This window comes from Serinus canaria, chromosome 12, assembly GCF_022539315.1.
Source record: "Serinus canaria isolate serCan28SL12 chromosome 12, serCan2020, whole genome shotgun sequence".
Lineage (NCBI taxonomy): Eukaryota > Metazoa > Chordata > Aves > Passeriformes > Fringillidae > Serinus > Serinus canaria.
This window is the reverse complement of record NC_066326.1, coordinates 18,567,500-18,592,186: the sequence shown is the minus strand read 5'-3', so window position 1 is coordinate 18,592,186 and position 24,687 is coordinate 18,567,500. Positions and strand designations below refer to the sequence as shown.

Genomic DNA, 24,687 nt, shown 5'->3' with positions numbered 1-24,687 from the left:
TTTGATCTGCCTTGAATCAAAACTGCTCTGTCACACAGCCAGAAGTGCTGTTGCAAAATAAAGATTTCAGAACAGAGGGCTCCAGAGGTTGGAGCTCACCTGTTCCTGACAGGTAAGTGAAGCTGTGCCTGCCCTCAGCTGAATGCCAGCCCAGAAATGGCTGCACTTTGGCTCCCTCAGGAATGGCACCAGCCTTCCTCCCACATTTAGGACTCCCAGCACAGCCCTGCAGTTCTTCTGCCTTGACCTTTACAACAAAGGCTGCAAGGAATCTTCTAAATTCTTAAATTTGAGAGCAGAGATTCTCACTGCAGTGGGAACAGAGAGGTGCTGCTGCACCCCAGGCACCCCCAGTCCCACTGGATGGGATATCAGGGATGTTCTCCTTAATGAAAGGAGGGAAACAAGAGGGTTTCTAATTGCCACAAACCCCTGGGGGAAACCCATGGCAGCTTGTCACAGTACCTTGGTGCTGTGTGTTATCTCCAGGAGCCCCCAGGGCTGCCCAGGGTGGGATTGCTGGGGTGGCTGGGCAGGACCAGGAGCTGCACTGGATGATCCTTGGGGGTCCCTTCAACTCAGGAGAGTCTCTGATTTGATGACATTTTCTGTGAGCACAAAGTGAAATCCCTGGCCATGAGCACTGGGAAATGTCTTACTAAAACATTTCCCAATGAAGCAATAAACCAGGACAGACTCCCTCTTAAGAGCCCATTTCTTGTAATGGCCAGACACATCTTTAAAACATACAGGAATCAAGAGACATTTTAAATTGGTTTGTATTCGTTTAGACAAGAGACACCAAGGGTTATTGCTTTCTGCTGGAGCTCTGCCTCAGGGGTGAAGGATGGCTACAGGCACAGGTTCATCCCAGGAATTCCCAGGTTGCTGTGTGGACAAGGAATAACTACAGGAAAGCAAATCCTCAAAAGGCAGGAGGACCCACAGCCACAGCTGCCCCTGCACAGACACCTCCCAGCTCTGAGGCAGCACCTGGAGAAGTTCAGCACCTGCTGAAAGGCAAGGACAAGCTGGGGCCACTCTCTGAGGAGAGGTGAGCTCAACCACCTGCCCCTGATCCCACTGAGAAATTAACAGTTCTCCTGCACTCTCCATCAGACCTCTGAAGAACATTCTCACAACCTGGAGACCTCATCACTTTGACTTTTCTAATTAAAAACCTCCAGTTTCAAACCCCTGTGGGCTGAACAGCAATTTGGAGCTGAGCTGGGTTTCACTTCACCCAGCCCATGGCTGGGATGTTCTGGAGAAGCCCATGATGTGTAACATGAGTAATTCTGTGACACTCCTGCATCATTCCAACCCAGAGAGTGCAGGACCTTCCCTGGGCACAGATATCTCACAGCTTAGACAAACTCAGATAAGCAGGTGAGTCCAGAGTCTGGCTTGGCACTCACAAGCTCTAAAATCTAAGGGCTTGTAGTAATTCCTTATCAGAAATCTCATTTCCCAGTCAGCACAGCCAAATCATTTCAGCAAAGTCAACCCAAAATTCCAGAGTGGTTTTGTGGTGAAAGCATCTCTAGCCTAGAAGTGTGATGGTTTAGATTTTTGTTATGTTTTAGAAGGAACAAAATAGAATTTAATCATTAACAAGTAACCTGTTGTTTAAGCATCACTGAATAGAAGGGCTTTGGCTTCATGTTTTCCCCCTGCCAGTTGTTTTTATCTCAGTGTCTGCCCAACTCACACACCTGCTCTGCGTGCTGAGAACTGAGCAAACACAAATGCCAAGATCCCACTGAAGAGAAAACCAGGGAATTGTGGCTGCCCCTATCAGCTCCTGAGTAATTCTGCTTCATCCTGCTCCTCTTTCTGCTGCAAGCTAATAAAATCTGGAGCCAGCAGCCATTTCCAAATCTTTAGTCAAAAGCTTGTAAACTCCACTCCTTCCAGAGGGTAACATCCCATGACTCTCAAGATCCCACAGAAATATTGTTCCCAAATGAGAATTTCCAGGTTTGCTCAGGTTTTGGGTATAAAACACAAAGCATCTTGTTACAGTTTTAAAGATCCAATCTTCACATGTGATTTGAGCAGATTATGGGTATCTTGTTCAATGTAACAACATTTTCTAGGACAATAGAAACAATGAATTTCAATTTTCAGATGAATTTATATTAGAGATACTCAAATGAAGGAAACACCTTCCATGCTATTTTTATTCTTGCATTATTGAAAACCAAAATATGAGGACTGTTCCTATGTTTAATGGTTATTTTACAAATACTTCTATTTTGCATATTGATTTTTCCTGTGTGCTTTGTCTTTTTTCCTCCCCAGGAAAGAGGAATGACAACATTTCCCTCTGGAAAAAAAAAAAAAATCAGCTAATTGTAGACTTCTCATGGCTTTAAAGTCACAAAAATCAACAAGCAATTTTAAAACTCCAGTGGACAAGTCCAACAAACAGACTAGAGAATGCTTTTATAACTCACAGCTGCTTGTGTGACATCCAGGTAACAGATCTGTAAGTATTTCTCTGATTTAAAAGATTCTTCTGTGCAAAACCCCTTCTCAGGCAGCAAGAGGCTGTGCAGAACAGCAGCAGAGATGTTATTTGGGAAGTCAGATGGAGGAGCTTGGGCATTTAATCCTCCCAAAGAGCAGGAGTGAAAGAGATAATGCAGCTGAGATATCATTTAATTCTGAGATATGGAGCTTGCTGAGTGCCTTCACCCTGTTCAATCTGCTCAGGGAACCAAAGGCACTGAGCTCACCTGGCACAGCCAGCCCTGGTTTTTCTGCTGCTGCTAGGCAGAAATCTCATCTCATCAGCACCTCATCCCCTGATTGATCTGCCCTCCAGTTCCTCAGACAGTTATTCCCTGCACTTCTCCTGCTAGGAGAACAGAAAATCTATCAGAGGAGATTGCCATGGTATGAAAAACATCCTGGATCACGAGCTGCTCCTTACCATAAACACTACCTGTGCTCAGGTAACCTGAAGGGCCTGTTGTGCTGCATTCTAGACACGCTCTTTCCAGACAAAACTACCAAAATATGACCCTACAGGTATTTAATGAAGCAACCAGAACATCCCAGCTGATGGGAGTTACAGAAAACAAGAAGGCAAAAATAAATAGGTCAAGCCTCTCAGCTTTGCAACATTAATAAAATCAAGGAAGGTATAATGGGATGACATGGGCAGGAATAAATATGGACAAATTGATATGTGAAGTAAAGAATGTTATTTCTAGATAAGAAACACTGATTTATGGATCTGAAATACTCATGGGCAGGCAGGTCATTTAAAAGGAAAAACACTTCAAAATCATGGGATTTTCAAAATCTGTGGGTTTTTCCTAATGAAGACAAATTTCGTGGAATGGATTGGATTTCCTCTCATGTATAAATGTGTCAGAGTTTGTCAAGTAAACTCACATGCAAGTCCTGCAGTGCTTAATGGGACTTTTCCCAACTAATTTAATTAAGGCAGCTCAGACCCTCTGTGAAATAATATCTACAAAAGTTGGTTAAGATCACACAATCATCCTCAGCTTTTAGGAAAGATTTAGAGATGGTGAAGGGGCAGCCTGATACCCCATGGATCCAATTTATTGATCTGTTTGGAAGAATAACAGCACATTTTATGTGTGCCTTGCAAAACCACATCTCCCCTAAGTGATGGCACCACATGCACTGGTGTCTCAGAGGAGAAGGGCTCTGAGAAGGGAGCAGAGAGTCTTGTGATAACTCTCTGCATTCCCCCTCCAGTGACTGACTCCTCTCGTTGCCTCTGACACAGAAATTCTGTGTGGCAATGCTGGAGCAGCTCAATTCTGCATTTGAGCAGAGCTGCTCTCAGCTCCCAGATGTGAGGGACTGGGAGCTTCAGGTTATTGAGAGAAAATCACATCTCCCTGCATTTGCTTTTTCCTGGCCAAACTCCCCCAGACTCTTGCCTCAGTTCTCTGCTTTTCCAGTGAGAGAACATTCTCTTCCCTCCATACCCTCCATTCCCTGGGCTGTCCAAAGAACATCTCTCCTCTCAGCAGGTGTGGGATTTCTCCACAGATTTGGAATATTCCTGTTTATGCCAGAGTACAGTGGAGCTCTAAGCCTTAAATTTTTAGGACATACCTTCCTCAACAAGGAAAATTACATATTTCTTACTAATAGCAACTGCCACTGTCATGGACTTTATCTAATAGACAACGTTTGTATCAAGCAGAGATAATTTTGTTTCGGATTTACCAAACTGTGAATTTTTTTGTGTCCCAAAGGATGACTCAAAGCTGCAGATTCCCGATTTCCCCTTTTCCCGGCACAGGACCCGAACCTCTCCGTGTCCTGTTGCTGCAGAGTCAGCAGAGGGAGCACAACGTAACTAAAAAAACCCCTCTTTCCAAGAACTCCGCTGGCACAGCCAGTGATGCTCCTAAACAAACAAACAAGCACAAAAAGGGTGGAGAAAGAGCCTTCGTGGCTGATGCCCCCAATTCTGAATTTGACAAACTCAGTGCTCTGCCAACTGCAGCAGGAAAAGCAAAGGAACAACAACAACAAAACCTGAAAAAGCCTTGCTTTAAAAAACCCACTACAGGACTATTGACTATTTAAAAGAGAGATAGAAAGATTTTTTTTTGTTTTTATTCACATACACACTCAAAACATTGTTAGAATGGAACAAAAAGTGTTTCAATGATGTGATGATGAACAAACACACTGAGCAGCAATATTGGTAGGATTAAAATAGTTTTCCAGCACTCATTTCCCAAAGAAATCACACATTAGAAACCACTATGGATGTGGGAAGAGGGTCCAGGCCACTGAGAGGATAAGTGCTGTTAAATTTTTGACTGTAAATTCAAGGGGTTTTGAAGGCACAGTGTTGCCCCCTGCACCCAGCCCGGAGCCAGGCACACTCCTGGGCACCACTGCCTGCATGAATTTATCAAAAACACTCACAGGAATGAAAACTGACCTCACTAGGGGACAGAAGCAGCAAATTTTTATGGGTTTGTTTCAAATAAAGAACTGCAAACGAAAGTTCCCCGTGCCTTAATTTTACCTGTGGAAACAAAGAAAATACCCAGTGTCTCTAGCAAATGTTGGGTGTCAAAAGAGCTCGATAATCAAAAGTAACTTAGGGGAAAAATGAGTTCATAAATGACCAATAATGGCATTTTTGGACATAGATGACTTTAAAAGCACTGCTGACCCCAAGCACAAGAGATGACATTTTTCTCTCCTTTCCTCAGGTCCAGCTCTGAAGACATCTAAAAATGGCCCCAAAATTTAACATGTCCATCTAAAAACCCCCAAAAGAGCCACACAGAGAATAGACTTTGGAAAGAAGGGAATAAACACCCTGTGTTTATAATCAATAAACCAGAGGAGGGCTCTGGAGCAAATGGCTTTGCCAGCCCAGGACACACCTCAAGGGTTAATCACTGAGTAGGAGGGGCAGGAGCTGAGGAAAGAAAGGCTCCTCTCCCACCCACTGCCCAACCTGCAGAACCAGCACAGGGCCCAAACTCTGAGAGCAAAAGGAAAAGCAGCGACCTGGGGCTGAGAGGAATGTTCAAGGTGTGCCAGCAAACCCAGAAACACCTGCAAACACTGCTGGGGATGCTCAGTGCTGCCCACCTCCCCTCTGAGCAGTGCTGCATGGTCCAGAAATCAAACAAACACTGCTGGGGATGCTCAGTGCTGCCCACCTCCCCTCTGAGCAGTGCTGCATGGTCCAGAAATCAAACAAACACTGCTGGGGATGCTCAATTCTACCCCATCTCCCAGTCTGAGCACTGCTGGATGGTCCAGAAATCAAACATTGCTGGGGATGCTCATTTCTGTCCCATCTCTCAGTCTGACCAGTGCTGGGTGGTTCAGAAATCAAACACTGCTAGGAATGCTCATTTCTGCCTCATCTGCCAGTCTGACCATGCTGGATGGTCCAGAAAACAAAAACACTGCTGGGGATGCTCAATTCTGCCTCATCCCCCAGTCTGACCAGTGATGAGTGGCTCAGAAATCAAACAAACACTGCTGGGGATGCTCACTGCTGCCCCATGTCCCATCTGGCCAGGGCTGAGTGGCTCAGAAATCAAACACTGCAGGGGATGCTCAGTTCTGCCCCATCTCCCAGTCTGAGCACTGCTGGGTGGTCCAGAAAACAAAATAAAAAGCTAGGAATGATCATTGCTGCCCCATCTCCCATCTGAGCAGTGCTGGATGGTCCAGAAATCAAACATTGCTGGGGATGCTCAGTTCTGCCCCATCTCCATCTGCCCAGTGCTGGGAAGCTCAGAAATCAAACAAACACTGCTGAGTATGCTCAATTCTGCCCCATGTCCAGTCTGAGCACTGCTGGATGCCTCAGAAATCCCAGTGGTTGAAGGGCTGCAGAGCCCTGTGGCAGCCACATCCTCCAAAAAGGCAAATCAAAGGTAAAAGGGGAGGTAATCCATTCATCCTCTCAGCAAGGCTGCACAGTAAAACACCAGGAGAAACTGTATAAATCCAAACACTTGGAAAGGCCAAAAGAAAGCAACTCATAAATCAGTGGGAAATGTATTTTATTCCTATAGCTGAATTATAACTACAAGCTGTGCTCACTAAAAGAACAGTCCATAAAATTTACCACACTGTTTAAGAGGCAGTTGTTAATAGAAACAAGGAAGAAAAGCCCATTCAGGGAATAATAGAGCTGTTTAGTGTTAAATAAATTTTCTATTCCATGGAATTCACACAAAATGGCCTGGCTTACTTGGAATAGCAGCATTTTATACCCTTGCAGCAACATAAACCCTTGTAAATATAATTGCAAATGAGAAACAAGTTCAAAAATGCCACAGGCTACTCAGATATGCTACAAATTCTCCCATCCTATTTTAATTTGGTAATGTAGGGTTTGTTGCATTCTGATACTGGATAGAGAGCCACAAAACTTCAGGTTATTCCAGGGTGTGAAAGAAACTGCAAGGCTGTGATCAAGGAGCTTCAATAGAAATTGAGAATATTGGACAATGGGAAATTTCTGTATAAGAAATACTGATCTATGGATCTGGAAACTCACAGGCAGGAAAAAAAATGAGTTCACAGCTCAGATATAAAAGGAAAAACACTTCAAAATCATGGAGAACTTAACTACAAATTCCTGGAAGTGGCTGAGTTGGGCTCCTGGTGGTAAAATCTGACTACAAGAGAAATAAAATGTTCTACTGCAGTCACAGCACTGGCAGAACAGGGAGATAAGGAGATGATTTCTGTCAAATCAGGTTCAAAGTTTGTGGGAAAGGATCCTCAAACTGTTCTTAGAAGTCCCTGAGCAGAGAATCTGCACTTTCCTAGTTCCAGTCATGCTTTGTGAGGCACCATGTGCTGGAACTAAAAGTGATTCTGAAGAAAGGCCTCTCTTTCAATGCCCTTTGTTTGAAAATGTCTTCAAAATCTCTCCCACTCTTCAAAACAGAGATGATTATTTATTTTCTTTGGGGACAAAAAAATTATATTACACCTCCAGAAGCATAAAAATCTGAAAAATAAGGTATGATCTGGTTGGTAATATAAAATCAGAATAAACCTCTGTAGGATTCCGAGGGGCAGAGACCATAAATTGGCATTGACAGTGTGCCTCAGCAGAAGTGAAATGTTGGTTTTGAGGGACTGGAGGAAAGCAGGAACAGGCAGCACGTCCCTGCCTTGTGCTGGCAGCACTGTAAAAGTGCCTCATTATATAAAATGTGGGCGTTGCTCTCTATGAATCATTGTGATTTAAAATAGGATCCTGATAGACAGGCAATGAATCACTTTGGATTTTGTAATCAGCAGGGGCTGACTTCTTGGGAGAGCCCTTTGCCCCCTTTGGCAAGCAGCTGAGGGAAGGTCTGCTCCAGCCCTGGAGGTGCCTCCCCAGGCTGAAGGAAGTCATAGACTCTAAAATATCCCCAAAACGCCGTGTGGGACACAAGATAGCAGGGCTTTGTCAGCTGGAACAGCAGCACACAATTCAATTGATAAGAGTGTTAACATTCTCAGGCCTGTGCTTGGCTCCAAGGCTCAGCATACTTTAATAATTGGCATTTATTTCTACTGGGCAGCCTTCGTATTGCTGGCTCTAGCAAAAGTTCCACCAACTATAAGGAATTAATGGAATTCCAAAATATCATATTTGCCATTAAAAGCATTTTAAGAGCAAGTGACCCATCCAGAAGGTTCATCTGCATGAGTTGGGAGTGTGCTTTCAGGAGTCAAGCTTTGAACTCAACAGAGAGTTTTCCAGCTTTGACAGAAATTCAGCGTTTGGCTCAGAATTGAGCACCAGGCTCATTTTTAATATTGCACTGGTGCTAATGGCATCCATACACCTGCCTGAAGTGAAGCACTTTTCAAACCTCAGTTTTTGGCTAGCAAAGGACTTTGGCTAAGAGACATGATTAAATTACATCTCCTACACACAGATAAGTCAATGTGTGTCGTAACACACATCCAGAAGAAATTAGGGGCTCATAAAATGCTCCATTTCCTGTGTAAAACGACTGCTCCAGTGGCAAGGCTGTGCCCAGAGTTAATAAAACAAACTCCCAGCACCACCAAGTCCCAGTGGCACTGTCAGCCAGCAGCCTGCTGGTGTTTCAACAGGGATCAGCTCTGTCTGAAGCCTTCAAGGGCAGCACAAAAACATTCATGGAGTTTCTCCTGAGCTCACACAGGGTGTGTTGTATGAAAATGTGATTTTCCAGGATTTCAGGTGGTGTGGCAGAGCACAAACCTGTGTGAGCACCACAGGACAATCTGCTGCTCCACTGCTTATCTGCTTTCATTAGGTCATTACCAACATGTCTCTTATTGCAGTTTAATGTATTAATAACAGACTCCATTCTTTGGAGATGGTGCTTGGCCAATAATGAACAGCTGAGGTATCCATTTAGGATGGAATTTTAAATGGTTGTACTCCACTTTGGAATTCAGAACACAAAGTTTGCATTTGTTTTTGAAATGTTTATAACTTTCATAGATAATGTTACATGCACCATATCCAGTTAATCTTCTTTTAAAACACTGTGGATGTGATGAATTTGATACTAACCCTGATGAATTTTTGTAATTTTAATACTGAAACAACCACATCAAGTTTTGTCAATCCACGTTGTTGTAGTAGTAGGGAATTTTGGGACGCAGAATTCTGTTGGTAAGAAGCCTGGGATTATTTTCTCTCCACAGACTGTCATGTCAGTGCTTTTGAATGTTCACAAGACAGTAAACTTCAGTATGGTTTCCAAGAGATGAGCTAATAAGGCACACAACTGGACTGGGGTGAAATACACTCATTAATATCCTAAATGCAGTTCCCTGCCATGGCAGAATACTGAATACTCCCACAGGAAGAGGAGGAGGAGGAGGAGGAGGAGGAGGAGGAGGAAAAATGCCATATGTATTTAAACTCATTCCTTGAATTAAATCCCACTTTTGAAGTTTTTCCTGGAAGAAAAACACACTGCAAATAATCCATAAAAATGCATCTCTCTGATTGGGATGAGTCGTTTCCATCACATTCTTATCTTCCCAACACTAAAAATGTAAAATGTATTTGAATACAGCAAGGCTGGAGGGAGGGTCCACGTGATTTGACTGAGTGCTGGGTTTTGGCAAAATATTTAATCTGTTGGAAAATCACCAAGTTGTAAAAGTGCAAAAGCACCATGTTGCAAAACTCATTCATGAACATAAACATGCTGAGCATTGCTGCATTAAACACAGGGAGCTCAGAGAAACAGCAAATCCCCTTTCCTGTATAGAATTCTATAGAATTTCTGTGCATCCAGTGTAAAATAATGCTCTGTGTGCCTCTGCAGCCACTGTGATGGCCAGGTAATTCCAACAGCAATCCTGAGAAAGCAGAGAAATAGCACCAAAGAGGGCTGAGCATTCACCACTCTCCTCTTTTAGTTGCTCCCAAATTCATCATCTCACACACAAATCACAAATCACACACTATAGTTCTGCCCACAGACTCTGGGACATTTGATAACTGGATTGGTTTATTTTTGATTTATTGGGGATAATCAGATTTTGGTTTTTACATGCAGTTATTGAGGGGTATTTTCATTAGGGGGTGAAATTCCTCAAGCACACCTTCCTAAGCTTGGAGGGGAAGCAGAGGTGACATCCCAACGTTATTCTGCCAAGACAAACACCAGGAAACTAAAAAGGACCCCCAAAATTGACTATATCCAACAGCAGGCTTTCTACCCTACACTGAGTAGAGTTAAATAATGTAATAATAAATACACAGGATAAATAATGTAGTAATCCATTGCAATGAAATAATGTAATAACAAACACACATGAACTTTTGCACACCTATCATCTGTTGCACAAATGGATCCCTTTCATCTTTTAAATTAGAAAAAAAAATAAAATTAACCTTCTCAACTGTACAAACTGCAAAGCATCCAACCTGCTCAGCCACTTTCCAGCACCAGAGCAATCCCTTGTCACCTGACTCCTGTACTTTTGACCCTCCAAAAATTTCCCAGCTGAAGCATGTTGACATGTTTTCACATGTGATTCAGGAGTGCTTGCTCTCAATAGTGCTGGATGCTTATCACAGGTTGAGATCAATGTTCTTTGCCTCCCCTGTGCTCCCTCTTTCTGAACTGTAATTTCTCCAGGCAGCTTTCAGGCTCCCCTGAAGTCAAGGTGGCTTCAGGCTGGGAGTGTGGGCTCAGGGCACGGGGAGGGTGAGCTGCTGGAACTGCAATTGCAACACTCTGAGGAGTCTTTAATGAGCACCTGGAAATGAATGTGGAGTTCTGCTCCAGGTTTAGGTTCCCTTGCACAGTTTTCACTTGGGAGTCTTCTGCTGGACTACAAGGTTCAAAAGAATCTTCCCCACTCTTCTTTTTTGGGGGGGTCAGTATAAAATACAATATTAAGTAATATTGTGCTCAGTGTTTTATTTCAGAAAAAAAAATAGGTGGGGAATTTCTGAAGGAAATTAAGCATTGAGAATTGTTATTAGAAATAGGAATTTTAAAGCCTGTATTTGACTAAATGATAGCAAACTGGGAGAAAGAATGCTAAAGCATCCACTCTAAAAACTGGGAATTAAGTTAGCACCAACACCTCCTTTTGAATTTCTAACTTTCAGCAAAAAAGAGAGGAATTTCATTAGGATTTTTCTGGTTAACATACTTCAGAAAAGCTTTCTGCAAACTGGTAGCTGAAATTGTAGTAACTACTGAGGAGAGGGGAAAATAAAACCTGGAATACCCTTAGATCCAGCACCCAGGATCTGAATTTCTGTGAAGTAATGATACCAGAAAGGCCCAGAACAGAACTGCTTCAGCTTGAGTTCTAAATGAAATAATTATCATTATAATTATAATATTAATACTATAATTTCATAATTTATAATCTTGGCTAATATTGTACGTTTATACCCAACAGCTCCCCTGCCAAACTCCAAGTAGTCCTGGATGTCACTTTATACATTGGGCAAATCAAATTCTTTTCAGTGATGTAATTTTCCTTCTGAAATTGATCAACTCAACCCCCTTTACCACTCAAAAAAAAAAATACCACAATCCATGGCTCAGACAGGGGATTATCAGCTCACTTTGGGTGATAATTAAAGATTAATTAAAATCCTCCTGCCACCGCCCTTACCCCCTCACAGTTTTCTGAGAAAAGCTCCCCTTTAACACAGCCCAGAATTGATGGAAATATTGAATTATTTTCCAAATATTGAATTCTTTTCCCTTCTTTTCAAGGGAAAAAAAAATCCCAAGACATCATTCCCCTCAGAACACAGAGGAATTTACTGAAAACACAGTGGGGAAGTGCTGTCTGAACCTGAACTAAGAGATGAATATTCCCCCTGCAGCCCTTTTATAACAATAAAAAAGACAAAATATTTGTGGGGAAAGAACACGATTTCATCTTTTATTTAATTTCAAAATCGTTAATGCACTTCAAAAAGAAGTTAAATATAACCTGCATAATGATACATTAATGGGAAATTCTACAAAGTCCTGACTTGGTTACAGTTTCAAAAACCTGCTGTAATTTCTAATAAAGTATCTGGCATGGCTTGGATTTTATAATGTGTCTGAAAAGTAAAAGGAAGAAATTTCTTTGATCTTATTTTCTGTTGGGTTAATCTTTCTCTGTGTTATTAATATCCTGAGAATATGTCTGATGTGATTTGTTCCTACTTTTGTCAACCTCTCTATTTGGAAGTAAAATTTTTCCAATACCCCCATGGGAAGTGCCCAAGAAGGATCAAACATTTTCACCTGCCAAGGTGTGGAACATGATTCCACACTCGTGAGCTGCCTGTCACTCCTGTGAGTGTCCCTCATCCCCAAAGCAGGGGCTGTTTCTATTCATATTTGTTTAAATAAATGAAATAAATATCTATAAATAAATATATTTATTTACAACCAAATGAATATAAAACAAATAAATATCTGTGTCTGCCAGTAAACTGAATTCCATGTCTTTGCTACTGTTCTTTGCCTCTGCACTAAAACCAAACATTTTAAAAACTGTGTGTGATGTGATTCTTCTTCACACTGGGGATCTTTGACCCACAGTGTCAGCAGGTGGCAAGTGCCACCCACGGGGCCCCTGCCACTGTCCCAGTCACTGTTCAGGGAGCTGGGAAGTGGCCCTGCTATTTTTGCCAAGAGATGTCCAAGAGCTCAAGTGACATCACTTGAGGACAGCGACGGAAAGCGGAGGACCCGTGGCTGAGAGCAGCTCAGGAGAAAGCTATTTCTGGCCAATGTCACAATTCTGCTATTTTTAACAGCTGCTCCTAATAGTCATTTTTGGAGATGTGTTTGCAGCTGGAAAGAATCTAGCAGTGCTTGAGTGGAGCAGCAAAGCCCCTGCAGTTTGTGTTTTACACACGGGTCTTGTGGGGAGAGCGGCGATCTCAGCGTGCCCCAGCCCCCTCTGCTCCCATGGATTTGGAATCCTCTGAAACTCTGGGCTGGAGATGACAGCTCACAGAGATCCCAGCCCGTGGAAACTCACCTGCTATCATTAAAAACCTCAGCTGCCATCCTGTCTTTGACAGCATGTGCTGCTTTCACTTGAGGAGAAAAGTGTATAATCAAGTTTGAACAGTGTTTCAAAAAGATTAATAATTATAGGGTTATGCAACATTAATAGTGGTACCAGCAAGGCAGCTGTGTTAAATTTTAACAGCATTAAAAAGAGGGGAAGAAAGAGATTGAGAAAATTTCAGTTCCCTTCTCTGTCATGTGTTCTTGTCATCGTCTTGGTTTTTGCTATATTTAAATTGCTGTAGGAATTTCTTCTGCAGGGAACCTAAGAGGGCAACCAACAGCAAATCCTTCAGTTTGCTATTGTGTTAAATGTAAGGATATACCACAATTCAAGCCAAAAATGTAGAGTTCCTAGAAACTAGAAAACTAAAAACTAGAGTTACAATTTACCATGATTGATAACATTGATAGCTAATTTCTTGCCTTTTTTCTTTTTCTACTGAAAAATATATTAACTAACTTCCTGTGAAGTGCTGTTTTGAATAATTCTGTGTAAGTATATTTCTTTAATCTAAATACATGCGCCATTCTCACACACAAACCACAAATCACACGCTGCAATTTTACCCATAAACTCTGGGATATTTGATAACTGGATTGGTTTATTTTAAATCAGCAATTTATCTTCAATTGGGCCAGAACACCAACAGTTAACTTTGCAAGAAATTATTACTGTCATAACCCCATTGTTCTTTTTAGAAGATTCTTTTTCTAGGCAAACAAGTTGGGTGTGAGGAACTAAAAGTCATTTCTGTGACTTTCTGTGACCCCTGGAGCAGGCGTGTGAACAGCCAAACATGTGGCTCTGATGTGGACTGAGGGTGAGCTCCTGGCACATTTACTGCTCTCAGTTTTCTTTAGTTGCCAAACCAAGCTCAGTAGTTACAAATTTCTGCATGCCAATGGTTGATCTCTTCAATGATCCAGCTGTAATTCAAAAGAATTATGTGAAAATACTATTGAGAATATCACCAAGAAGCAAATTGTGAAGGGACAGCTGGATCCCATCCAGTGAGGGGGAGTGGAACAGAGCACTGGATGTCAGGGTAAGACTCTGCGGATGCAAAACTGCCCCTGGAACTTTGGCATCAGCTGCAATCCACGAGCTCAGAGGGGGTCTGCAGCAGCTGAGTGCTCCCCACACCCTTCCTTTCCTGCCCTTTGCTAACAAAGTGAGAACATCAGCTTTAAACCTCTGTACAAGCTGAGCAGGGATCCTGCAGCAGCTCTGGTGACTCTTCACCAGCAGTGATGTGCCTGGTGTAGAGGGAATGACCAGCATGGAAAGAAGCACAGCAAGATCTAATTCCATTCCACCCACCCAAACTGACAGGGCTTGTGAATGCAGAGCCTGGTGTTGGTCTCTCACCTTCCCTTTCTGCTATCAATACAGCATCACAAACTGGGCTGAACACCAGAGAATCTGTGAAGCAGACAGGTATTCACTGGGCTCCAAGCAGTGTTGGGCTCATGACACACCCTGCCAGCACAAGGGAAGGGCTGCTGAGACCTCTGTGGTGTGCAGAACCAACACATCCAGAAATTGCTCTCACTCTGATTTCTGAACTGCTTCTGCTGTAATCTGCTACTGGGCTTGGTTCATTTCAGAACTATGGATTATTTTTTACAGCTTCCTCTCTGTATATGGCCACTGAGTCAGACAAGATAGTTTGCAGGCAAACACTGGTTCTCCTTTGAACCTGGCTGTAAAATTTCCACCAGTGCACTTGATTTACCTTTTGCAGGACAGCAATGGCAGCATCTGTTTTGAACAGGAGTGCTGGGCCTCCTGCTCAATATCTCATCATAGCAACCTAAAATCTCCATCCAGAGCATGCAGGTACCACAGAACCCCTCCTTCCTCAGACACCCCAAGGGAATCTAGGGAATCACTGCTCCAAAATCTGAGACTGGGGGAAAAGTGCAAACCATTGATCCTGACATCACAAGAGCACGTCAAGTGAGCGATAAAAAGCTTCCTCCCGAGATCTCCATCTCAATGGAAGCAGAGAAAGTTGCCAATCCCACTGTGTTTGTCAGCTCCCCTGGATTATCAATGGGCCACGTGCTGTGAATCACATCTTGGATCCTGCCAGTTGTGTCTTGCTTTTACTATTTGTTCTGGGATGTAAAAACCACTATTGTAAGCAGTTCAAAAATACATGCTGGAAAATTGTTAATGCCCTAGTCATACAATGTCATTTTGAAGCTCCCTGGGAATTTAGATTCGCACAGCTTATTAGGATATGACCTTTCCCTTGATTTTTTTTATTTTAAGATCAAGTTAAGATGAAATTTCCCCAGTGGGAGTTGCTGTGTTTCCTTCACAGATAAGGAAAACAGCAATGGCAGCTCTGCATAGGGACAAATTCATACACTTCTGCAGCATGGACAGCCCTGTGGGCTTGACAGACATTCAGTGCATTCCTGGAGCCTGAGAGGGAGTTCACCAAAAACACCCCAGCATTTTAACAAAGGTATTTCCCTGAATCTTTCACCTTTTTTTAAAGTTTTTTTTCTCCCAGTGTCATCTGAGAGTAAACTGTGAGGAGTTTTAAGGCCTGTGAGCTTGCATGCAGAGCACCAGGGCAGCACTGGCTTTGTGGAACACATTTCTATTCCTGTGTGGAAAATCTACCTCTACAGCACTGCTTTTTCCTCTTCACAGAGAAAGTATTCTGAGACAGAATATAGATTCTGGGATTTCATGAACCTGATCTAAAAGCAGGAGGTTGTAAAATTAATTCTCAATATTAGTGCTATAGGCTGATTACCAGCTACCAATCACAGTGGTTACATACTTATTACATATTATGTATAATAAACATTTTTGATAGTTTAAGACAGGGGTACTCCAACACTTCTTAGTCTTTCTGCCTCTATGTCAATGAAACCAACAATTAGTTAAATAACTAGAAGTTGAATGATGTTGCTTATATTTTAAAATTTTCAAACGCTCTAGATGGTAAAAACCAACAACTGTTAATAAGTTCTTATTTAGGAGAGAATAATTTTCTCACTAAAATTAAATCTCATTGGCCAACAAAGAGACAACCAAAAAAAAGTGTCAACACAGAAAGAAGTACATGTTTTGCTTTTTGGATATTCAGGGTGAAAGCTTTGTGCACTGAACCTTTGCTAGGCAAACAACATTTTTTTGTCAGCCATAGAGAAGCCAAAAGAAGCAAAGGAAGCGATGATGAAATAAAGTGAATTACTTTTTGTTACTTTTACTATTTTTGTTACTATCACTTCTTGTATAATTGGCTGGCTTAATAGTTTGGGGTGAGCACTAAAACATTCCTACAAGGATGGCCCAGTAGAAAGGGAAGGTTTGGAGGTCATGGCAATGACAAACCCAACAAAACCCCACAAAGACTCAAAGGAGCCTCAAACCAGCCCCGCCGCCTTTACGAGTTTCCGTGTCTGCAGCTCTGCAGCCCTGGAAGGCTCAGGAGGAGCTCTCTGCACTTCCCTGCCCCAGCTGGAGCAGGGGGATCTCCCCACCAGATCAATTTGCATTTCCAGCAGCAGCCCTTCCTCCTTCCAGGGCTGACAAGAGATACGGGATCGCTGCTCCCACAGCAGGGAGCAGACAGCCTTCCCATGGTGTCAGGCTCTAGGCAGGGCTTAATCTGCAATTGATCCCAGCCTAATCTGCCTCTCCTGGGCAAGTCCAAAGTCATTATCTGCATCACCAGCCCAAGAGCTCTGTGACACTCGTGTGTCCAACAAGAGAGCAAACAAATCCCCGCCGATAGCATTCGCTGCCTATCGCTGGGAGCCCTGAGGTCACACAGCCTGAGCTCTCCTGCCAGCAAATCCAGCACCACTCCAGAAAAATAATAACAATAATAATAATAATAGTAATACAGCAGGAAAAAGGGCCAGCTGAACAGCCCATGCTACAGGAAGGAATCTCATGGATAACATCATTCCTGCTCCTGCAGTGTTTGAGGAGTGACTCAACAGACTGGGGTATCTTTTTTATGGTGGTGACACAGGGCTGGTGCAGATGCACAGTGCAGGCACTAAAAGTTTATTTACAGAGGGCAGGACTGAACATTTCATGTGAGCACATTCAGGCCATGATAAAGAGCTTTGTCTCCCATTAGTAATTTAAAGGATTGTGATTTGCTACTCCCAACACACCTATAATTGAATTCCTCAGTCATAAAATCACTGGTGCCAAACAAGTCCTGATATCTTTTATCAAGCCTCTTTTTTCTTGTCATTTGTTAACATATTTCTTATGGAGCTTTTCTTCTTTTTATAGATACATTTGCTTTAGTTATAAATTAACCCTGGAATTTACTCTCCCAGAGGCCACAAACTGCTTTTTTATTCTCTTGGAAAAGTTTCAGGCTCTATGAATTGATGATTTGACACAATTTTTGAATAACAGCCTGTGGTTCAGATACAGAGGAAGGAAATTCAAAAGATGGACAAAGCAGTTGAGACTAAAGTGGAAATGTTTAGATGCCTTTTGGGCTTCTGCTCTGGAAGCCACGATTGATTTACCAAAAGGGAAATGTTTCCCTGTGGGACTTCTGGTGCTTCCAGTTCCCTGCAGTGAAATGCTCAGATCCAGCCTCATTTTGAAGCGAGGAACTTGTAGGAAGTCCCAGATTTCAGTGGCTCCAGAAGCTGGCCAGCACATCCCAAAGGTATGCAGAATACTTCAAATTTTGGAATGCATTCTAAACCACCAATATTTGTTTAACAGATTGATTCATATAATGCCCATTAAAAAATAATGTTTCAGTTGACAGTGTCATTGTAAAGAAAATAAGCTTATAATATTCACTCCTATTGTGTCTTTGTTGGGGTCTTTCTCTTCATCCTGAGGGCTTTGGGAACTCTTGGCTTTTTTCAGCCAGAACTGACTAAAAATGTAGAGGAGTTTGAACAAAAAGGGCTGAAATCATTGTGGGTGTCACCACTGGAAAAGCAAAAATTTGGGCTCAACTAGTAAAAAAATATAAATCAAAAAATCCAAATGAAGAATTCCAAAAAGACATATCTGTAGGAAACGAAGGGAATTGGTTCTACTGCTGGAAGAATTCTTTGGATAAGGGCAGAGCCACACTTTTTAACAGCCACAAGAATTCCCACACTACTCCCTTTATTTCTCCTTCTGTGTTACTCTTAGTCCTATTACAAACCATTGAAACTGGAAAATTTTGATTTGATATTAACACACCAGATATCCACTCTTATGGTTTAATTCCCATTTCAGCTCAGGTAAATATGAAAACTTTGATTTGATATTAACACACCAGATATCCATTCTTATGGTTTAATTCCCACTTCAGCTCAGGTAAATATGAAAATTTTGATTTGATATTAACACACCAGATATCCATTCTTATGGTTTAATTCCCATTTTAGATCAGGTTTTCCAAGGTGGATGGAGAAAATTTGAAAAATATGCCTTAAAGGTTGAGAAAAGAGGAAAAGTCCTCCCAGAACTCTGCATTCCTGGATTGCTCTTCCAGTGTGGAGTGGCTGTGGTTGTGCTGCTGCCTGAGCACACGGAGGGAGGGGATGGCTTCACAGCATCCCAGATGGTTTGGGCTGGCAGGGACCTCAAAAATCCCCCAGTGCCACCCCAGCCATGGGCAGGGGCCTCCCAGTGTCCCAGGTGGATCCAATTCCTGTCCAGCCTGGCCTTGGGCACTGCCAGGGATGGAGCAGCCACAGCTTCCCTGTGCCAGGGCCTCCCCACTCTCCGGTTTATGAATTTCCCTCTAACACCGAACCTGAATCCCCCTCTTTCAGTTTAGAGGGTTAAAAAATGACAAGTTTTGGTTTTTGAAAAATTCCTTTAAAATTTCCTCTATAGTTAAGAATAACAAAAGGGCTTGGGGAGTGCTGGGGTGTTTTTCCCATAGAAATAAATGCTTTTCATATATAAATAAAGGCTTTCCCCATCCCTAGCTTCCCTTTCAAGACAATGCCCTCACAAAGAGAAACAGATTCCTCCTCTCTCTGCTGTTTCTGAGGTTGCCAATCAATTACTTGAAGTTAAAATATTAAAATTTTCATCCGAAATTGTGCTTTGAGTCTCTGAATTGCCCAATTTTTATTATGAAGTAAATGTCTAATTATTTTGAAAAACCTTATAGCTAATTCTGTATTTCTTCTTGAATGCTTCACCTGTTTAATTATCCATACAAGGTTCTTGACATTTCTTTTTAAGTCTCAACAAAACATGATAATTTCAGCTCCTCTAATTGAATCAATGATCACAGAGCTGAAAGAATTTAGCATTTAAAATATTTATCAACTTTTAAGGCAAAAATGAAATTTAAACTAGTGCCAACACTGTCAAATATTTTAGTTCCCAAATTTTCAGGTGTTAAAATACACGTTCGTCGTTTGGATTTTACACTTTTTGTGTGAAATGCTTTCTATTTAATTACCACAAAATTAAAATTCCATGGTTTATTTGTTGACACAATTTGGGGCACATCAGCCAATGTGTCCTTTGCAATCCCACTCAAGGCAGGAGATGGTGAGCAGAGCTTAGGCTGCCCTGAAGGACCAGAATCAGGAATTAAAGCCAGGCCTAACCCCCTTCTCTCACACCTTGTGCACACATTTCAGAACTTTGTTTGCCCTCTGCGCTTTCACTGGAGCCAGGAGTTTTCAGAGCAAACAGTTTGTAATGTATTCTTTACAGGTGAGTTACAATGTTGTCTCTAGCTCTTGGAACAGACAGTAGGACAATAAAAAACTCAAATTGTTTTTCAGAGCAGTGACTGTATCATATACAAGTGTTGTACTAATATCTGCTCAGGACAGATGAATAAACAGAGGAAGAATTTTGCCATCACGTCACAAACTCCTGTAACTTGTTGTTTCACCAGGGGTGAGAAAAAAAATGGGAGTAATTTCAAAGATTCTGGGCTTTATTTCTTTTATTTATTTACATGGCAGCCAAATAAACAGGCAGCACAGACTAAAATGACCTGCAGAGATTTTTCTGTTAATGAAATTCTGACTTTTACTTTACCAAACATACAATTTGTGTCTTGGGTGCCACAAGCTTTCTTAGAAAGATCTCCAGATTACAAATCGCTCCTCTTTTAGAACTAAAAATGTATAAATCCAAGCACTAAGCACAGATCATCTTGCTCTGAGGGCAGGAAGAAACTTAGCAGGAAATGCTGACAGCTCTGGAAGGTGTTCCAGCTGATTCCACGTCAATAAACTGAAGGGCACCAGGGCTCCCACTCTGGCCACGCTTGTCCCTTCAGCAAACGGGAGCAATTTGTAAATGGCCTTCTGCAAATGGTCCATGGCCCCTGCTGGCTCCTAAATGGTTTCAGAGCAGTGATGGAATGGCTCTCAGCTGGCTGGGCTGGAACTGGAGCAGGGACAGTTCCAGAATGCACCCACTGAACCCTTCACTCCTGCAGCCGTGCCCAAGTCCAGCGCTCTCTGGTTTGCTGGTGGCTCCAAGCCCTTGTGCCCAGTGAGACTGGGGAACATCCCTGCCTTGGGGGGTTCTTTGGTTCTCCTCCAATGCACTCAGCTGTCTGACTGGGAACCAGCCTTTCTCCTACCAGGGCTCCCAGTTCTGCTGTGGTGGGTTCTCACCACTCTGGAGCTGCAGCCCCAGTGTCAACACGAACGGGACTCTCCTAAATCCCACCAGGGATGCTTTTCTCTTGCACACCCTTGTGCTGAGCACTGATAAAGGCACTGACCTCTTTATCCTAAATTTGCAGTTCATTTCAGTGAAATGTCTGTGCAGAAACCCCTGTGCAGATGGAAAACTTTTATTTTAAAGTTCCATTCTTGATAATGATCAAATTCCTGCCATCCAACAGAGGCATTTACCCATCCATCTTCATGTCTCATAAAATCACAGGAAATATTTTGCTGCTTCAAGATTCCACAATATAAGAATGGCAGCACTGCAGCAAACTGGAAATCGGTTTTAAGTATTCATATTTATAATTATTCATATTTATAATTATTATTATATCTCCTACTGTGGAAATAGTGAATTACATACTGGCACTTCAAAATCATCCCCAGCTTTTAGGATAATCCACATTCTCCACGGATGGAGAGGAAAACTCCCTTTTCACCAGATTTACTGCTCAGCACCAGAGGAAAGAAGGGAACCTGTTCTGAAGAATGGCTGGTAGAAGATGAAGGGAGGAAAATCCCATGGGCTCTCTCAGGAACTCTTCCCACTGCCACCTCCCCCCTGCAGCATATTTCCCAATTTTTTTCTCTGATTTAACTTCAGGAATTCTTACTCAGAGGATGTTTTCCTCAGTTGAAATGACACCCTGGAAGTAGACAGCAGTGCTATTTAGCACTTAGCCCACATTGTCTTTATTTCATTTCTTTCATTTCCATATTCATAGCTAAATGAGTGCTCTATCACACTGGCTGTTTTGAACTCCAGAAAATCCCTTTATTTCACAGAGTCACTGCCACGTATAATTACTACATTCATCAGCCTTTCCTGGAGTAATTGTCAGGAAAGTGGCAACCATGCCTGCATCAATTCCTTCTTCCTCCTTGCTTTTTCCTGCTTGCCTTCCAGGACAATTAAAGCCTCTCTCTACTTTCTCTTCCTTTGTTCACCTCAGCCCTTTTCCTCCCTTTTTTCTTCCCTTCAAAACTTTGGGGAGGAAAGGGAGAGATGGTCCAGCTGTTTTCACAACCAGCAATTTGTTGTGGGTTTGGGTTTTTTAAATTCAAATTAACTTTTTTAATAAAAAAAAAAAAAATTAAAATTTTAATTAAAAAAAAAAATCAAATTAAAACTCTGCCATTCTGTGGAGATGCCCAGACCAGTGCCAACACAAGAGTCACCCTAAGGGTCAGGCTGGAGCAGAATTGCCACAGGGTTTGTATGCTGTGCCTTCCTGTTCCTGGGGAGGGGAGGAGACAGGAATCTGCTGCCCAGCCTGCGTCAGAGGCACGCTCCGCACAGAAAATCGGGGCTACGGAGGAGTCATTGTTATTCTGAACTCACCTCGGGCTCAGCAACGCTCCTGCCTGCCCTGCTGTCCCCAGTGACAGGAAAGCTGTCACTTGTTTTTAGCAGATCAGACAGTTCCTGTTCTCTGAGGAGTCGTAAGTAAGGCTAGATTTAAAAAACAGAGCAAACTTGGGCAGAGAAAGAACAATGAGCAAGGATGCCAAAATACAGTGAAAGACCACGTTATGGCATTGTCAGCATATCTCAAACCAAGAAAAGCTGAAATTCTCATAAGAGACCAAGAGAAGAATTCAAAATCAAGACGGTTCCAACAATAAACTTTAGGCTTTGAGAAAGAAAGTCAAACATCTGTATTTTTTTAAAGAATTCTCCCGTTTTTTAATAACTTTCATTGGCAAAAATAAAAAGGGCTAAATAAATACAGAAATCCAGCAGGCATAGCTAATCTGCCCACTGTCTTCCTTTGAAATTTCCTTTAATGAATAAATTAATTAATTTCCTTTCCTGATATTCAGTGTGGACAGTTTCTTCCCATTTTCCCAACTCCCTGCTCTGCTGGGCCTCCAGAGTCCCACACTGGCCTTCGATCCCTGCCCTAATCCACCACTGCAATTAATCTAATCACACTGCACACCAGTAGCCTCCATTAAGATTAAAGATAATCTTGCTATTTCACAAGATTAAAAAAGACAGAGCCAATCTTAACATCACACATTACTCCACCTATTCTGCATAAATTCTGTTTTATGAATATCAGAAAAGAGGAGGTAATATGGTTATCTTTTAAAAGCAGAATGGAGAAAATACAGAGCAGTGTTCTGGGCTTTTGTCTGATCTCTCACCTACTCGAAATTGGCACCAAAATGAAGAATGTCAAGAAGTGCACATGACTTCCACATCCTCAGTGTTACATCATGAAGGATGAAACAGCAGATTGTGTACAGCTCACAGTGTACAGCACAGCTGCTGGGCTGTGTGCAACTCTTCCCTTGCATAAAAAATGCCCTTCTCAACAAAACTGTGACTCATGAAAAAATTGACAGATACCAATGAAAAGAGTGATAGGCTCATTTCATAATGGGGCCTGTCAGTGTGGACTCTGACATTCCCCTGCTAAGTGGGTTTTTATATAAATGGAGCATGTGGATCTTTAATATTCTATTTCTGGATTAGGATTTTCATTGCCAATTTTTTTTTTTAAGAAGACATCTGCAAGAAAATATCTCTGCTGTAGGAAAAGTGGGTTCTTGGTGCTGAAGGGTTTCCCAGTACTCCAAGCACTGTTAAGAATTCCTGCCCACGCCAGCTGTGCTGTAATCACTATTTCTTAATAAATCAGTAATCCTGATCTAAGAAAATAATTCCTCAAATGTCATTACCTGTGTCAGAATGCAGCTTGCATAACCTGATGTGTTACCCTGTCTGAAAACCTGGAGCAGTGCAAGGATTTCCAGTGTGGGTTTTATCCAAGGGCTTGGATCCCTGCAAAAAGCCCAACACTAAAGCAGATTTTGGGACATAATAAATAGCCTGGTGAAGTTGGCCACACCAGGGTCAGGCAGTGCCCAAAGGAAGCTGTGCAAGGAACCCTCTTGAGTTTCCTGTTCATCATGGCCTAATGTTCTGTGTCACAAAAACAATTCACCAGTTGGAGACAACTGGCGAGCTCACACCACAAATAATGCTCCACAAGCTGCCAAAGCAGAGCTGGAATTTGCTTCCAGTAGCATTTATTAAATATAGTAATAACCCCAATAACAGCAACAACAATAATAACCCAGAGAAGTGAGGTAGGAACAGCTAACTGAGCTTCCATCAAATTTTTAAAAATTATTTTGCCTTACTAATGAAAAATACATTGAAACTGTTGGTAAAAAACCCTGAGCTTTTCAATGGAATTCTTGAATTTTTTTTTTCTTATTTTAAATTCAAGACCTGAAACTTTTGTAGCACCAATTTGGAAACTTATTTTCTTCAGCAAATGAACAACTCCTATTTAGATGAGGTTTGTACTAAAAAATCCACTCCAGGCCAATTCAGCAATTCTGGCAGTAGCTGTAATGTAAATGCAAAAACATCTAAACCAAAATCAGGAAAAGAAACCTTTTAAATGGTGCTTATTTCATTCAGAGAGCTGATTTAATGTGAAACCCTTTTGTTTTAAATAAGGCTTAAAGTTTCATCTTGTTTATCATCTCAAACCAGCTTCAGCAACAGCTGGAAATTCTGAAAGTGAAAGCACATTTGCAGAACTTTTGTTTCCACATTCCCTAATCCTGTTCTAGGAAAAACTCAAAAAGTCTGCACCTCCATATGAGTACCCCCCAAATATCCACCCATTTGTAAAACTCAATTTACATTGCCAATACCATGGGATATTGAAAAGAAATAAAACACTTGCCTGTTTTTCTTAGTGTTCCCAACAATTTCAAACGTCAAACACGTTATCATGCCCTGATGTACAAACAAGGCATCTCAGAAATGCAGTTTAAGTGCAAATGTTGGCATCTGGGAGTGACAACAGGGAAGAAAAACAGTGCAAGCCTTTGCAGAACTTTAGTGACTCCATGGAATAAATCCATCCCCTATCACTGGTTAACTTCAGGGGGACTGGAGCATTCATCATCAAGTCAGTGCAAGAACTTTGTATTAGACATAATAACTCCTAGA

The 24,687-nt window shown here is 42.0% G+C and overlaps 1 protein-coding gene across 1 annotated transcript in view; it reads right to left on the bottom strand.

Annotated features, from left to right (window-relative positions):
• The window catches only part of PPARG (peroxisome proliferator activated receptor gamma), a 55,375-nt gene that overhangs the window by 24,431 nt on the left and 6,257 nt on the right, over positions 1–24,687 (bottom strand). The gene's annotated exons all lie outside the window — the stretch shown is intronic.